We start from the raw sequence: 17,952 nt of genomic DNA, 5'->3' as shown, positions 1-17,952 counted from the left end.
TTTCCTGCATATTATGTGAGGGCTTGCAAATTTGACCAATCACCAAACTATTTATGCATAAAATAGTCACATCACAATATTATCGCATAGAACTGACCCATTACCACAGTACAAAATGAGGGCTCGAAATTTCAACCAATCACCACACATTTACTGCATAATATGGTTCAATCAAGCCACACGTCAACACAGTTTTTTCCCTTGTCAGCGCATTTTTGCAACAAATTGGACAAAACAATTGCATATTGCTATGCAAAATGTCATAATTGTCGCTGCAAAATCTAGCATATTTATCAGCTAATATCAAAACAATCCAAGCGAAATCATGGAGAGATTCATCGGAGTATGAAAATGTATACACTCACTACTGTAAGTCGCTCTGGATAAGAGAGTCTGCTAAATGACTAAAATGTAAATGTAAAATGGAGCTAAACCTGTTGTATGTAGAAAATTCATGAACGTATTACAGCTATACACTCACATGAGCCATACATTTGATCTATCACAACTAATTCTTACGTTATCACAATGGTAATTTCTTTACTAATTAGGTAAGGTTAAGTGACCTCTTCTCTTGGAATAGAAAGTGGTGACACCATGGGGATGATGGGAGGTGGTTGTGGTTGTTTGATTGTTTCCATTCTTCCCAGGGACACTGGCTGTGAGGAGGATCTCCTCCCTCTCTTCAGGGATGAGGCCTGATGCTCGGAGGATCTCCTCCCTCTGCGCAGTGATGCTAGCTGCTGGGAGAACCCCCTCCGTCTGTGCATGGACACTGGCTGTTTGGAGGATCCCCTCACTCTGTGCAGGGACACTGGCTGTTTGGAGGATCCCCTCCCTTTGTGTAGGGATGAGGCCTGATGCTCGGAGGATCTCCTCCCTTTTAGCAGGGACACTAGCCTTTGGGACAATCCCCTCCCTGTGCGCAGGGACCTTGGCAATTGGGACGATTCCCTTCCTCTGCGCAGTGACACTGGCCATCAGGAGGATCAACTCCTTTTGTGCAGGGATGAGGCCTGATGCTCTGAGGATCTTCTTCTTCTGCACAGTGATAGAAGATGCTGGAAGAATCCCCTCCCTCTGTGACGGGTTGAGAACTGATGCACGGAGGAACCCCTCCCTCTGTGCAGGGATGAGGCCTGATGCTCGGAGGATCTCCTCCCTCTGTGCAGGGACACTGGCTGTTTGGAGGATCCCTTCCCTCTGTGCAGGGACACTGGCTGTGAGGAGGATGTCCTCCCTCTCTTCTGGGATGAGGCCTGATGCTCGGAGGATCTCCTCCCTCTGCGCAATGATGCTAGCTGCTGGGAGAATCACCTCCCTCTGTGCAGGGACACTGGCTGTTTGGAGGATCCCCTCCCTCTGTGTAGGGGTGGGGCCTGATGCTCGGAGGATCTCCTCCCTCTCAGCAGGGACACTAGCCTTTGGGACAATTCCCTCCCTGTGCGCAGGAACGCTGGCCATTGGCACGATTCTCTTCCTCTGCGCAGTGACACTGGCCATCAGGAGGATCAACTCCTTTTGTGCAGGGATGAGGCCTGATGCTCTGAGGATCTTCTTCTTCTGCACAGTGATAGAAGATGCTGGAAGAATCCCCTCCCTCTGTGACAGGATGAGGCCTGATGCTCGGAGGATCTCCTCCCTCTGCGCAGTGATGCTAGCTGCTGGGAGATTCCCCTCCCTCTGTGCAGGGACACTGGCTGTTTGGAGGATCCCCTCCCTCTGTGCAGCGATGCTAGCTGCAGAGAGAAATCCCTCCCTCTGTGACGGGATGAGGACTGATGCTCGGAGGATCTCCTCCCTTTTAGCAGGGACTATAGCCTTTGGGACAATCCCCTCCCTGTGCGCAGGGACCTTGGCCATTGGGACGATTCCCTTCCTCTGCGCAGTGACACTGGCCATCAGGAGGATCAACTCCTTTTGTGCAGCGATGAGGCCTGATGCTCTGAGGATCTTCTTCTTCTGCGCAGTGATAGAAGATGCTGGAAGAATCCCCTCCCTCTGTGACGGGTTGACAACTGATGCACGGAGGAACCCCTCCCTCTGTGCAGGGATGAGGCCTGATGCTCGGAGGATCTCCTCCCTCTGTGCAGGGACACTGGCTGTTTGGAGGATCCCTTCCCTCTGTGCAGGGACACTGTCTGTGAGGAGGATGTCCTCCCTCTCTTCAGGGATGAGGCCTGATGCTCGGAGGATCTCCTCCCTCTGCGCAGTGATGCTAGCTGCTGGGAGAATCCCCTCCCTCTGTGCAGGGACACTGGCTGTTTGGAGGATCCCCTCCCTCTCAGCAGGGTCACTAGCCTTTGGGACAATTCCCTCCCTGTGCGCAGGAACGCTGGCCATTGGCACGATTCTCTTCCTCTGCGCAGTGACACTGGCCATCAGGAGGATCAACTCCTTTTGTGCAGGGATGAGGCCTGATGCTCTGAGGATCTTCTTCTTCTGCACAGTGATAGAAGATGCTGGAAGAATCCCCTCCCTCTGTGACGGGATGAGGCCTGATGCTCGGAGGATCTCCTCCCTCTGCGCAGTGATGCTAGCTGCTGGGAGATTCCCCTCCCTCTGTGCAGGGACACTGGCTGTTTGGAGGATCCCCTCCCTCTGTGCAGCGATGCTAGCTGCAGAGAGAAATCGCTCCCTCTGTGACGGGATGAGGCCTGATGCTCGGAGGATCTCCTCCCTCTGCGCAGTGATGCTAGCTGCTGGGAGAATCCCCTCCCTCTGTGCAGGGACACTGGCTGTTTGGAGGATCCCCTCCCTCTGTGCAGCGATGCTAGCTGGATGCTCCCTCTGTGAGGCCTGATGCTCGGAAGATCTCCTCCCTCTGCGCAGTGATGCTAGCTGCTGGGAGATTCCCCTCCCTCTGTGCAGGGACACTGGCTGTTTGGAGGATCCCCTCCCTCTGTGCAGCGATGCTAGCTGCAGGAGAAATCGCTCCCTCTGTGAGGGATGAGGCCTGATGCTCGGAGGATCTCCTCCCTCTGTGCAGTGATGCTAGCTGCTGAGAGAATCCCCTCCCTCTGTGCAGGGACACTGGCTGTTTGGAGGATCCCCTCCGTCTGTGCAGAGACACTGGCTGTTTGGGGGATACCCTCCCTCTGTGACAGGATGAGGCCAGATGCTCGGAGGATCTCCTCCCTCTGCACGGCAACTTTGGCTGCTGTGATGATCTGCAGGTATAACATAGAGCATATAGTCATTCCCTAAAAAATCAACCACTTGGAATCTATAACATCATTGACACCATACACTGAGTGTATTAAACATTAAGAACACCTTCTCTTTCCGTGACATAGACTAATCAGGTGAAAGCTATAATCCCTTATTGATGTTAATTGTTAAATCTTCTTCTCAGTGTAGATGAAGGGGAGGAGACAGGTTAAAGATTGATTTTTAGACAATTGAGACATGGATTGTGTATGTGTGTCATTCAGAGGGTGAATGGGCAAGACCAAAGATTTAAGTCCCTTTGAACAGAGTATGGTAGTAGGTGCCAGAAGCACCGGCTTGTGTCAAGAACTGCAATGCTGTTGGGTATCAAGAATGGTCCACCACCAAGGGAGGGGGGGGCAACTCAATAGGAAGGTGTTCTTAATGTTTTGTTCACTCAGTGTAGATCAATCCCTAGCATATACTTTCATTTGTGATACTGTAAATACACAAATTATATTAATGTTATCTACAATATATTATAATACCGTAAGCCTCCCTGCTGCAGGGGCTTTTCCTCCTACAATTTTGAGCTGATTTTCTTCACTTTAGCAATATTTTGTATCTTTGTTAATTTTCACATTTATTGTGTTATTTAGAAGGAAAAAAGTGTACTTTGTCAGGTGCCTAAAGGATGGCGGGATGTCTCCCTGCTCCAGTGAGCTCTGCTGGCAGGTCTTGCTCACTGTGGGAGGAACGGGAGCCAAATTAGAGGAAAAATATCTATAGTTGTTCGGCAATGAAACATTCATGGCATAATGGGGATTGTCCCCTGTGAAAAGAATAATAACAGCTGGGGTTTACTTTCTCACTTTTAGATAATGTAATACAATCTTTAAACCCATCAGAAGTGTAGTGCTTACCTCCATGACAATATTGGTCCATGTTATTTATGGCTGCATTGTCCCAATGTTGACCACTAGTTCCAACTTGTGATGAGAAGGTCTTGATGAAACGATCAAGTCAACATTTTGTTAGACATTTCAAAGATAGCATTAACAATTGTACACGAGAAAGTGCAGTGTGTACATGAGACAGTGTGTATGTAAAAAAATCTGATGTGTGAGTACTCACATGAAAGGTATCCATGATTCTAGATTAAGCCAATCATGTATGTGATTACCATCCTATGGGTCAGCAATGGAATGATTGCTACACAGCTTTCAGGCGACTTTATGTCTTGGGCCTGGATGAATCACTGAAATACAAGTAATATTGTGAATTTGTGATGCATAATTGCCATTGTAATTTGGAATATTCCATCAAAGTTATTTGTTTTAATCAAAGTTATTTGTTTTAACAGTCAAAACAACTAACTCTTACGATTAATCACTTGACTTGAGTAACTTGAGTTGACGGAAATAGCAACTTTATACTCTGACCTAGACACTGACTTGTGCAATGCCTAATGCATAATCTATGCATGTTATTGGCTCATCATAGTATATAGCCGAGGGTCTCATAGTCCAAAAACAGCATTGGCCATTAGACTGCTCAGTCAAAACAACTCACTTTTACGATTAATCACATGACTGGAGTAACTTGAGTTCGGACCTAAAACATTTAAAGTAGGCTATAGCTTGACGCATATCCTTACCTTGGACAAGCGTATCCAAAAGGCCTATCCAGTCGTGCGTGAAAATACCTTTAGGCAGATAAATGCGCGGTACGGGTTGAGACACGCTCGGTATTGTGAATCTGTAACACTGATATAAAAGCACGTTTCCGTTTATAATTTACACTGTAGAATGACCTGCAAGCCAATCAGAATCTAGTTTTAAACAATACCGTGGGTTCCATGGAACGTCACAAACATATTAGGCCACTTGCGTCACAGAATCCAGTCACTGAACATGGGTTTAATAGCTATATTGGCTATATGTACAGTATATGCACATCGTATTGAATTGAGATTACATTTACTGCACCACCGTAATTATGTAGCCTAATCCTATGAGGATCATATGTGAAATGTCAGAATCACGGCACATGAAAACATAATTAAATTGACTGCAGATTATAAAATTCACTGTGACACAATAAACGCACTGGGCATCAATGTTGTTTCCATGTAATTTCAATGAAATTACGTTGAACCAATGTGGAATAAAAGTTTAATTGATATATGTGCCCATTGGGAAGGGATCAATTCGAAATGATTGAATACATACAGTATTACAAAGAGATACAAAAATTGCTTCGAAAAAGTATCATTTCCTTGGGCCACCCAAATGTAAAATGTATGTACTCATACTGTACATCGTTTTGGATGAAAGGGTCTGCTTCCAAATCTCTGAATCTCACACATATTTACAATCTCGCGATGATTATTTCTGGCGCTTTCACCTTTGCGGGATTTCGTGAAGTAATTGATGCGCAGGAGAGCTCCATGAAATCGGCAACATTAACGGGTCCAAATCGAGCAAAAAGCTTCAAATTAAAAGTCCTTCGTTTACTTGAACACATCACAAATTGTAGTATATTTCCCTGTTTCAACATGAGTTCTGTTTCGTTTCTCTGATCTCCAAAAAGTAATTTAGGTTTTCAGTCTTCTTTATTAAATAATATCTGGAATAATAGTTTAATTTCCATTCCACTAGATGGCACTATCCCCTATGCTACTCCCTGTCAGGGGTCTGAGGATTCTGAAACAAAATAGTTTAGGCTCTTGAAACGCATCGGTGCGTTGGTAGATGTGCTGCTGTACATTGTTATAAACACTTATTACACTGCTATAGACTTTTATTATCAATGTAATTCACTGTTATAAACACATATTACATTATAAATGATGATCCTGTGTAGAGCATGCCGATCCCACCACCAGGGTTGTGGGTTCGATTCCCGGGGCAACCCATACGTAAAATACTGTAAGTCGCTTTGGATGAAAGTATCTGCTAAATGGCATATATTATGATTACATCGTTTAAACAACAGGCCTACAATATGAAAGTCTATTTATTTTTCAAATGAATATTTGTGTTGGAACTACATCAGTTGGAAAGGCAGCACATGTATCTGTTTAATTACTACCTGATTAAAAAGTTGTGGACAGAAATGTGGGTATACTATAATACAAGTTAAAATAAAATAATGACAAGCACATCTTGTTCTTTTTGAATTTAGGTTTTATTAAGTCAGGGTAGCTTGGTTATCATGGCAACGTGTAACAGCATTAAGATCCCCTCTGGGACCAGAACTGAAATGAGTATTAATTTTTTTTAAATGATGTATTCCATAGACAGAAGGAAATATATTTAGATGCATTTTGAATGCCTAAATGTCAATATTTATATTTTCTGTGTCACGTGTTTATGCCCATTTATGTACATCCTGTATATGTTCCCCTTCCAATGAGCTTATCATATAAACTACAACGCGAAAAGTACGGTTTACTTCACTTTTAATCATGTCAGCACAGGTAACAGCCGTTTACAGTCTTTCTTTAGTTTTTCATTCTTACTCTTCCCAATTCACTTAAACTATATTTCTTTATTTCCCATGGGCTTCACCAGAGTACCCCCTAGTGGCTGGAATACAACTCTATTAAGCCCCTTACAACACCCCCCTGCAAAAACGAAATGTTGTCCCAAACATTTCACTGGCCTCAAAACAAACAGAAGATGTAAGTACTGGTCATGAGAACAACGGAGAAAACTGGCCTAACAGCCATATAACTATCTAGACATGTCCAGTCTGCCTTTATGGGCAAAGACGCAACCCCCACTAAACATTATCACACTGTGATTAGTAAAGGTGAACGAGAAAATATATACACATCAGAACATCTCTAGTTGGTATCCTGATAAGAGCTTGGCAGCCCTAAAGTGTTATAGGTTAGAATGTCTTTGGGCCTCCTCTTCCGGGCTGAACGGCAGGGCAAGGTCATGGGTGACCCCAATGATCAGTGTCCACTTCATCATGAGATGATTGAGTCTCTGAGCCCTCAGCTGTTTCCATATTTACCCCTGTCCTCTCCGGCACTACTTCACAGTGAAGTTTCTATCAGTCTGACGCCGTTCCTCACTATTATCTGATACTAGTTGTGTGCTACTCTGTCTGCTCTCTTCATCCCTACGTGGCCTATTGATGAATACTGGATAAGAATCCTCATCTGAGCTCTCAGACTCAGCGCTCTCCCTATTTTGCTGATTTTGCTGGGATGGTTCCCTTCTCCACAGACCTCTACTGGGTGTTTCAACAGGTTCCTCAAATGGTAGAGAATTACATGACATGAACATATTGCGATGCAGAACCCGGGCCCTGCCTGTACCCCTCTCGGGTTTAACCTCACAGACAGGGCTGTCATCACCTTTCCTGGTTACCACCACATGTATTTGGTCCTCCCAGTGTGATCTTAGCTTTCCCGGCCCCCCACGTTCTGACATGTTCCTCACCAGTACACGATCCCGAGACCAGAACCGAACTCATTTTCTTCCGATCGTAGTTGGCTTTTTCCGTTGCTGTTGATTTCTCCATGTTTCTACTGGCGATGTCATAGGCTTCAGCCATCTGTTGCTGCCACTTCTTAGCATAATCCTGGTGTGATTTCTCCAGTTCTTTTATCTGTAACTCAAAGACAAGGTCAACAGGTAGCAGTGGAGCCCTTCCAAATAGCAGGAAATACGGTGAGAACACAGTAGCATCACTGGTGGTACAATTATATGCATGAATGACCTTGTTCAGATAATTACCCCAGTTGGCTTTTTCTCTTCATCTAGTGTGCGCAACATTGACAACAGTGTACGGTTAAATCTCGGATTCCCCTGTGGATGATATGGAGAGGTTCTGGAATAGGCTATTCCCGTACAGTTCTGCAAGGCTCTGAATAACTGATTTTCAAACTCTCTTCCATGATCATGATGGATTTTTGACACAAAGCCAAACTTTGGGAAAAAATAATCAAAAAGCTTTTCTGCTGCAGTTTTCCCTGACTTATTTCTAGTGGGGTAGGTTTGTGGAAGTTTTGTAAAATAACTAAAATGTACTCGTAGCCCCCTCAGGCACCATCCCTACGGTGAAGCATGGTGGTGGCAGCATCATGCTGTGGGGATGTTTTTCAGTGGCAGGGACTGGGAGACTAGTCAGAATCGAGGGAAAGATGAACGGAGCAAAGTACAAAGATGTTTCTACTGATGAAGCTCATATCCATATCTCGCTGAAGTCAATAGAACAGGGGGAAACGTTTAGGGGTCTACATTAACATAATTAAAATACTCCTACTACAATGTGACATCATTAAAATACTCCTACTACAATGTTAAAACATTCTACATTGTGACATTATTTCATTGATATCATGAAACAACTCCTTCATGTATGTATTTTCTGATGTTTGATCAGCGATCTTTTATCAGTGTATCTCTTGTCACATTGATCACAGCTATAAGATTTCTCTCCTGTGTGTGTTCTCTGGTGTAAAGTCAGCTGGCTAGATTTAGTAAAACTCTTCCCACATTGATCACAGCTATACGGTTTCTCTCCTGTGTGTTCTCTGGTGTGATAACAGGCTGCCTAAGTGAGTAAAACTCTTCCCACATTGGTACAGCTAAGAGGTTTCTTTCCTGTGTGTGTTCTATGGTGTACAATCCATTGGCTAGATGTAGTGAAACTCTTCCCACATTGAGTACAGCTATATGATTTCTCTCCTGTATGTGTTCTCTGATGTATAGTCAGACAGCTAGATATAGTAAAACTCTTTCCCACATTGATCACAGCTATAAGGTTTCTCTCCAGTGTGAATTCTCATGTGTAGTTTTAGTGATTTTAATCTTAAGTAACTCTTCCCACAATCAAAACAGTGGTGCGATTTCTCTCCAGTGTGAATTCTCAGGTGTACTTTTAGTGAATTTGATATTGAGAAACGTTTCCCGCAATCAGAGCAGCAGTATGATTTCTCTCCTGTGTGTACTTGCTGGTGTATTTTAAGATCTGATGAAGATTTGCAGCCTTTCCCACAGTCAGTACAGCAAATAGATTTCTTCCCTGTGGGTCTCTGCTGGTGTTTCTTGAGGTGTTCTGATGTGGAGAGACTCTGCTCTGCCTCGTCAGCATCATGATGTTGTTGAGGCTCCCCAGAGGATCCACAATAGTCACATCTCTCTCCTGTGTGAACAACAAGTCAGACAGATGGTTTAAGGCCCACAACAGCAGAAATCCACTGTAAAAGGTGATGCCAACAGCGTAAACATGATGTTGTACAAACAATTGACGTCTGTAATGAATGATAAAATTATTTGACAGTCAAGTCAGAAACTATAGTCATATTTTGTCTTGTTTTCACATTAGTAGTAACATCGATGATTGTAGGATAGAAATAAGTTATTACAGTTGTTGAAATCCTAAGCAGAAATAGCTAGAAAATATGCAATTTGGAAACTCCTCCATGCTAATGGACCCATAACTTCACCTAACAAATGTTAGGTGAATGTCCTCGAGTGGCCCAGCCATGTGCTTGAGTGGCCCAGCCAGAGCCCGGACCTGAGCCCAATCTAACATCTCTGGAGAGACCTGAAAATAGCTGTGCAGTGATGTTCCCCATCCAACCTGACAGAGCTAGAGAGGATCTGCAGAGAAGGATGGGAGAAACTCCCCAAATGCAGGTGTGCCAAATAAATTTGCTAAATGAAAGGGGAGTTTTTTAATACAACATTTTAGAATAAGGCTTTAACGTAACAAAATGTGGACAAAGTCAAGGGGTTTGAATACTTCCCGATTGCACTGTATACAGCAACAGCATACAGCAACAGCTGTATGCATTCCTGTCTTTTCTGTAAATGTTATTGCTACTGCTGTATCAAAGGACTTATCTCAGTGAGTTTCAGAGATGAACAGTACAGTGCATTCCAAATTCAAATTCAATAGGCAGGCAAGTAAACAAAAACGTTTTCAAATAAAAACTATTCCAGATAATGTCAAAGCGTATATAACGCCCGTCCAAGAGATGGTCGACCAATCGCGTTCACATTGTCATGCTAATTCCCACGAAATCCCTTTTTAAAGTCAGGGTATGAGTCGAGAAACATGCCTATTTTCCTTGAAAGTACGTAATGTTACGATTGCAAAGCTATACGATATTACAGAGAACAAGTTAATTATCTCTGAAAATATTTGTATTGTTGTGCTTCTTGTTCACGGAGGGTAATTTATGCCAATGTTCTTTTCTTTAAGCTGTTAATATGAATCGAAAGGAATTTCCAATATCCTCATTTCTTAAAGTATTTCTGGTGATAGCAAGTGATAGTGATACACAAGCTAGGTCTATTTGAAACATTAGCTTTTTTTCCCAGAGCTTTTTTTACTCAAATGTTTGTCAGTAAATATCAACAAACACTGGATATCCTCAAAACATGGTTAAAACTAGAATGTTGATATCATGGATGGTTGCATTGCGGCCCACGCTTGGATTGCGTACTACCTGACAGGTCGCTCCTACCAGGTGGCGTGGCGAGAATCTGTCTCCGCACCACGTGCTCTCACCACTGGTGTCCCCCAGGGCTCTGTTCTAGGCCCTCTCCTATTCTCGCTATACACCAAGTCACTTGGCTCTGTCATATCCTCACATGGTCTCTCCTATCATTGCTATGCAGACGACACACAATTAATCTTCTCCTTTCCCCCCTCTGATAACCAGGTGGCGAATCGCATCTCTGCATGTCTGGCAGACATATCAGTGTGGATGACGGATCACCACCTCAAGCTGAACCTCGGCAAGACGGAGCTGCTCTTCCTCCCGGGGAAGGACTGCCCGTTCCATGATCTCGCCATCACGGTTGACAACTCCATTGTGTCCTCCTCCCAGAGTGCTAAGAACCTTGGCGTGATCCTGGACAACACCCTGTCGTTCTCAACTAACATCAAGGCGGTGACCCGTTCCTGTAGGTTCATACTCTACAACATTCGCAGAGTACGACCCTGCCTCACACAGGAAGCGGCGCAGGTCCTAATCCAGGCACTTGTCATCTCCCGTCTGGATTACTGCAACTCGCTGTTGGCTGGGCTCCCTGCCTGTGCCATTAAACCCCTACAACTCATCCAGAACGCCGCAGCCCGTCTGGTGTTCAACCTTCCCAAGTTCTCTCACGTCACCCCGCTCCTCCGCTCTCTCCACTGGCTTCCAGTTGAAACTCGCATCCGCTACAAGACCATGGTGCTTGCCTACGGAGCTGTGAGGGGAACGGCACCTCCGTACCTTCAGGCTCTGATCAGGCCCTACACCCAAACAAGGGCACTGCGTTCATCCACCTCTGGCCTGCTCGCCTCCCTACCTCTGAGGAAGTACAGTTCCCGCTCAGCCCAGTCAAAACTGTTCGCTGCTCTGGCACCCCAATGGTGGAACAAACTCCCTCACGACGCCAGGTCAGCGGAGTCAATCACCACCTTCCGGAGACACCTGAAACCCCACCTCTTCAAGGAATACCTAGGATAGGATAAAGTAATCCTTCTAACCCCCCCCCCCCCCCCTTAAAAGAGTTAGATGCACTATTGTAAAGTGGTTGTTCCAATGGATATCATAAGGTGAATGCACCAATTTGTAAGTCGCTCTGGATAAGAGCGTCTGCTAAATGACTTAAATGTAAATGTAAATGCATTACCATCCCATGGCAGCATTTACCAGCCACCAGGTTCAGAAGCTTTAAAACCACATAAAAAATATTTGAAAGTATTGTTTGAAATAATTTTGATGTGAAAGAATTTGAAATAAATTTGATGTGATATGAAAGTATTAGAAATTATTTTGATGTGATATATAAGTATTGTGTGAAATTATGTTGATGTGATATGAAAGTACAGCGATTTATGTTTCTAGAAAATGTATCGCAATTGAGAATTGATTCACATTTAGATGGAATATTTGACTATTTTAGCTGCCAGAGCCAGTCTACCTCTGAAAATAACATACAGTCCTTGGACCTTGAGGAGTAACGGGGGCAGCAATCAGCAGTAGAAACAATATCAAAGCGTACTTCATGCCCGTTTCGGTAAAAAGCTGAAGGATGGGTCTGGAGAAATGCAACCATCCATGATATCAACATTCTAGTTTTAACCATGTTTTGAGGATATACAGTGTTTGTTGATATTTACTGACAAACATTTGAGTAAAAAAAGCTTATATTTTGGGTTCTGATGGGGTACGACAGTTGAACTAAGCTCATGAGGCATTTATAAGTGAATTCTTAAAGAAACAATGGGTACATATCATTAATGTATAAGTCCCAAAATGGAAGTAACAGCTGCTGATTGCCCCTTTAAGAGTACATATTGGGCTAATCTAATAAGAGATATTGAGGCATTGTCATTGGATGCATTTGATCAATTGTTAACGTTTTGTTGATGGTCCACTCTTGATGTTCTACAAGTTACAGTGTAGCTTCAGCCATTCCTACAAAACAACATTAAAGTGTAGAATCCCTTTACTGCATATTGGTTCAACGACTGCAGAGACGGTACTTACTGGTGTTAAACAGATCTCCAACATCCTCTTCTTTCTCCAATGTGACAGTACTCTCCCCCTCTTATGTTTGTTCCTTATATAATGACAAACCGGGTCGTAGGTTTAACTACTTTTAATGAACATATACTTCAGCTAGAAAACTCCATGTTTAGCCATGCAAGGCATTCTTTAACCATCTCCCCCGCCCGCATAGCCTGCTGGGTAACGTAGTCTAAATGTTATTAACACATAACACACCCCCCTCCTCTTTCACTCCAAAAACTGCATCCTCCTCTTTTTTTACTGTAACATCCTCCTCCTCTTTCACTCTGAACGCGTCTTCCTCTTCTTTAACTGAAACGTCTTTCTCTTCTTCTTTCACGGTAACAGCCTCAACCTCTACTTGTTTTTGTATTGTAACATCTTTCTCTTCCTCCTCTTTCACCAGAGTTTCTTTCTCCGTCCAGCAGACCTCTTCTTTAACAGGAGGAGAGTAGCTTAGTGAACTCATGGTCGGGGATGTTAACTAGCTAGCATTAGCGACTAGCCTAGTTCTATGCTAACTTAGCAAACCAGCTAGCTGACAAACAACGTAAATATATTGTAGCTACCCGCTCAGACAGCTGTGTGTTATGTGTTAGGCTAGTAGGTTTACCAGTTCCCAGTGTTCGCGGGGTCCGACATGTCAATCAACCTGCTATCTGCCAATCACGGGAATGATTGGAATGTTCTGATGCCGGGCATCCTGGCGGTTGGCGGAGTGGCGTTGGGCAGGGGGATGGAGCATTGGAAGTTAAGACCAGGTTTAGCCTTTGTTCTCTCTCTTACGTTTGGGTTTCACAAGAGGTCACGATTGGCTTGTGGGTTATCTTTCATTTATTTGGCGTGGGCTACGGCCAAACAGTAGCCTGTGTAAAGTTGGTTTAATTAATAAACCGTCAATTCGTAAACTCAATCCTCTGTCTGGACAATTGTTCCTTTATGATCTAGTCAGGTCATTACATTGGTGTCAGAAGTAAAACGTTGATAAAAGTTAGCCAGCTAGCTAGCTGACTTATGTGGCTAGTTACCGTAGGTGAGAACGGGGTTGAAAATGCTTCGAGGGAATCCGAAAGTGAAGGTGGAGGTAGGGGACGATTATGGCCAAGGAGGTGCGTGTGCATGGACGTCGGAGGTTCTGTCTGAGGAGATCGCCAGGGCGTCGGAGCCCAGAGGCCGCTTGAGGGAGGACGTTAGAGTGATCGCAGCTGAAGCGGGCATGAGTGCTTCGTCGACTGTGTTTCGCACGGATTCTGGTGGGCGGACCGAAGGGGTGACGTCGACGCGGCGGGACGAGGAATCCGGGGCTCAGGATGTAAACAAACATGGCGGCGCCCAGTTCCCGGCTGCGTCCGTATCTGTTAAGACCCCGAATTATTCCGGTAAGGCGGATTGGGAAGCTTTTCATGCTCAGTTTGAACTGATAGCTCATTTTAGGGGGTGGTCGGATGAAGAAAGGGCACTGCAGTTGGCTTTATGCCTCACGGATGAAGCTCTGGCCTGTTTGATATTGATTAGCCCCGAGGACAGACATGATTATGGTGCTTTAGTGGGAGCACTGAAGAGGCGCTATGGACAGTGTGTACAGCCCGGGCTACTGCGCTCCGAACTGAGTAATAGACGCAGGCAGCCTGGAGAGCCTCTACGGGTGCTAGCTAATGACATTGAGAGCCTCTCTCGGCAGGCATATGCTCACATGCCCCCCTCCGTGCAGAGCGAGCTAGCACGGGACCAGTTCATACAGGCGCTCTCTCCTACGGAGCTGCGCATACAGACCCAGCTGGCTCATCCTGAGTCATTGCAGATAGCCTTGGAGATGGCTTTGGAGGCAGCTGGTGTGGGCTGGGGCTTTGGTGGGGGTGCAGGGAGACAGACCCTCTGTGCGAGCTGGGGGGCAGAGCAGCCCGGAGCCGGAAAAGCCTGCATGGGTGGCTGAAATGACAGAACTCATTCGTGCTGTGTCGCTACAGGCGGCACGAAACACACGCCCTGGTCCCAGGGTCTGCTGGGGTTGTGGCCAGCCAGGCCATCTGCGCCGAGGTTGCCCCATGTCCCCCAGGGCTCAGGGAAACGGCTTGGGGTCCGCATAGACCGGGTAGTGCGGACCCCTGGCTTTCTATCCCAACCACCATCTTCTTCAGGAGGAGCCCACCGGCACAGACGGGGAAGCAAGGCTCCACTTCCCCCAGAAGCAGACGGATGGAGCCTGTTGTTGTGGTGGGCCGGACCTGTGTTGGGGACTTTTGTCATGTCCCTGTCACTGTGGAGGGGGTGCCCTGCTCCGCCCTGGTGGACACTGGGTCCACAGTGACCCTGGTGAGGCCAGATATTGTGCCAGGTTGGACTCAGTGTGAGCCTACAACTGTGCAGCTCCGCACAGTCACAGGTGAGCTGGCACCCATGAAAGGGAAGGGAATAATGACTCTGACAGTAGGGGGCAGGACTGTGCGTCATCCTGTGTGGGTGGCGGCTGTGCAGGACCCTTGTATCCTGGGGTTGGACTTTCTTAGGAGCACAGGCTGCCAGTTAGACCTAAATAGGGGCACATTGAGCTTCCAGGGAGGGCCGGAAGTCACCATGAGCCCCCCTAATGTCACATTCACTCAACCCAACAAACCCTTTACTCCAACAGTTAAAGCAGCAGAGACTCATGGCTGCCCCCCCTCCCCCACATCTGTGTGTGACTTTTCCCCAGCCCCCCTGTCACCTACGGCGGTGTTTTACATTCCCCCAGCTACCTCCATGACACAGCCCTCTGTGAGCCCGGGCCGCGCCCCCCCCAGCCCAGCTACCCCAGATGGGAGAGGAGAGGACACTGTCTGCAGTGAGGGAGATATGGGGGAGGAACTGTGTTGGTCTTGACCCCGAGCAGCAGGAACGGTTGTGGCAGTTGCTGTTTGAATTCAGAGACAGCTTTGCGCTGAGTGAGGAAGAGGTGGGTCAGACTCATCTGGTGCAGCATGAGATCGACACAGGTGATGCTCGACCCATCAAGATGCGTCCCCGCCGTATCCCGCTGGCACCCCAGGAGGCGGCAGACAAGGCTGTGTTGGAGATGCAGCGGGCAGACTTCATTGAGCCCTCAGACAGCCCCTGGGAGGCGCCAGTCGTCATGGTTCCGAAGAAGAGGGGCAAGCTGAGGTTCTGTGCGGACTACAAGCGGCTGAATGAGGTAACCAGGAAGGACTCATACCCCATACCACGTATCGATGAGACGCTGGACCTGGTTAGGGGGTCCTCCTGGTTCTCCTCACTAGACCTCCGCAGTGGCTACTGGCAGGTGCCCCTCTCCCCAGAGGCCAGAGCCAAAACTGCATTCTCCACTAACAGAGGACACTGGCAGTTCAAGGTCCTGTGCTTTGGCCTGTGCAACGCTCCAGCTACTTTTGAGCGTTTGATGGACAGGGTGCTGGATGGCATTTTCCGACAGCAGTGTCTGGTATACCTCGATGACATCCTGGCCCATGGCAGCTCCTTCCAGTCAGCCCTGGGGGCGCTACGGTATGTGCTGGCGAGGGTGGCTGCCGCAGGTCTGAAGCTCCACCCCGAGAAGTGCCACTTCATGAGGAGAGAGGTGTCCTTCTTGGGCCACCGAGTGGGGAAGGAGGGGATCAGCACCATGGAGGACAAGGTAGGGGCTGTCAGAGACTGGACCACCCCCACCAACCAGCGTCAGCTGAAGAGCTTCCTGGGCCTGGCCTCGTACTACAGGTTTGTACGGGGCTTCTCAAGCGTTGCTGCTCCACTGAACCGCCTGCTGCCGAAGGACAAGGCTTTCACTTGGACAGTGGAGGGTGAGGCATTCAACACCCTCAAACGTGCACTGATCGAGGCCCCCGTGCTCGCCCCCCCTGACCTCACCTTGCCCTTTATCCTGGACACAGACGCGAGCAATGTGGGCATGGGTGGGTTTTATGTGAAGTTATGGGTCCTACAGTAGCTCTCTCTTACGTCTGGGTTTCACAAGAGAAGGTCACGATTGGCTTGTGGGTTATCTTTCAGTGCATTCAGACCCCTTCACTTTTTCTACATTTTGTTACATTACAGCCTAATTCTAAAATTGAAGTTTTTTCCCCCTCATCAATCTACACACAATGCCCCATAATGACAAACCAAAAACAGTGTTTGACATTTTTGCACATTTATTAACTTAAGTATTCAGACCTTTGCTATGAGACTCAAAATTGAGCTCAGATGCATCCTGATTCCACTGATCCTCCTTGAGATATTTCTACAACTTGATTGGAGTCCACCTGTGGTAAATTCAATTAATTGGACATGATTTGGAAAGGCACACACCTGTCTATATAAGGTCCCACAGTTGACAGTGCATGTAAGAGCAAAAACCAAGCCATGAGGTCGAAGGAATTGTCCGTAGAGCTCTGAGACAGGATTGTGTCGAGGCACAGATCAGGGGAAGGGTACCAAAAAAATGTCTGCAGCATTGAAGGTCCCCAAGAACCCAGTGGCCTTCATCATTCTTAAATGGAAGAGGTTTGGAACCACCAAGACTCTTCAAACAGAGCAATCAGGGGAGAAGGGCCTTGTTCAAGGATGTGACCAAGAACCTGCTGGTCACTATGACAGAGCTCCAAAGTTCCTCTGTGGAGATGGGAGAACCTTCCACAAGGACAACCATCTATACAGCACTCCACCAATCAGGCCTTTATGATCGAGTGGCCATGGGGAAGCCACTCCTCAGTAAAAGGCACATGACAGCCTGCTTGGTGTTTGCCAAAAGGCACATAAAGGACTGACCTTGAGAAACAACATTCTCTGGTCTGATGAAACCAAAATGTAACTATTTGGCCTGAATGCCAAGCGTCACGTCTGGAGGAAACCAGGCACCATCCCTACGGTGAAGCATGGTGGTGGCAGCATCATGCTGTGGGTATGTTTTTCAGTGGCAGGGACTGGGAGACTAGTCAAGATCGAGGGAAAGATGAACGGAGCAAAGTACAACGATTTTCCCACTGATATCCATATCATTCAATTCAGAGCCTGGATTTCCCCCCTGAGGCTAATATCCATATCATGCTGAAATCAATAGAACAGTGGGCAAACATTTAGGGTTCTACATTGTGACATCATTAAAATACTCCTACTACAATGTTAAAACATTCTACATTGTGACATCATTAAAATACCCTTACTACAATGTTAAAACATTCTACATTGTGACATCATTAAAATACTCCTACTACAATGTTAAAACATTCTACATTGTGACATCATTAAAATACTCCTACTACAATGTTAAAACATTCTAC

The 17,952-nt window shown here is 46.3% G+C and overlaps 1 pseudogene; it reads right to left on the bottom strand.

The window, feature by feature from the left end:
• Positions 1–6,362: 6,362 nt before the first annotated feature.
• LOC139567125 (zinc finger protein ZFP2-like) lies at positions 6,363–12,181 on the bottom strand (annotated as a pseudogene).
• Positions 12,182–17,952: the final 5,771 nt, after the last annotated feature.

The sequence above is a fragment of the Salvelinus alpinus genome, unplaced genomic scaffold (assembly GCF_045679555.1).
Source record: "Salvelinus alpinus unplaced genomic scaffold, SLU_Salpinus.1 scaffold_44, whole genome shotgun sequence".
NCBI lineage: Eukaryota > Metazoa > Chordata > Actinopteri > Salmoniformes > Salmonidae > Salvelinus > Salvelinus alpinus.
This window is presented reverse-complemented; position numbering and strand designations above follow the sequence as displayed.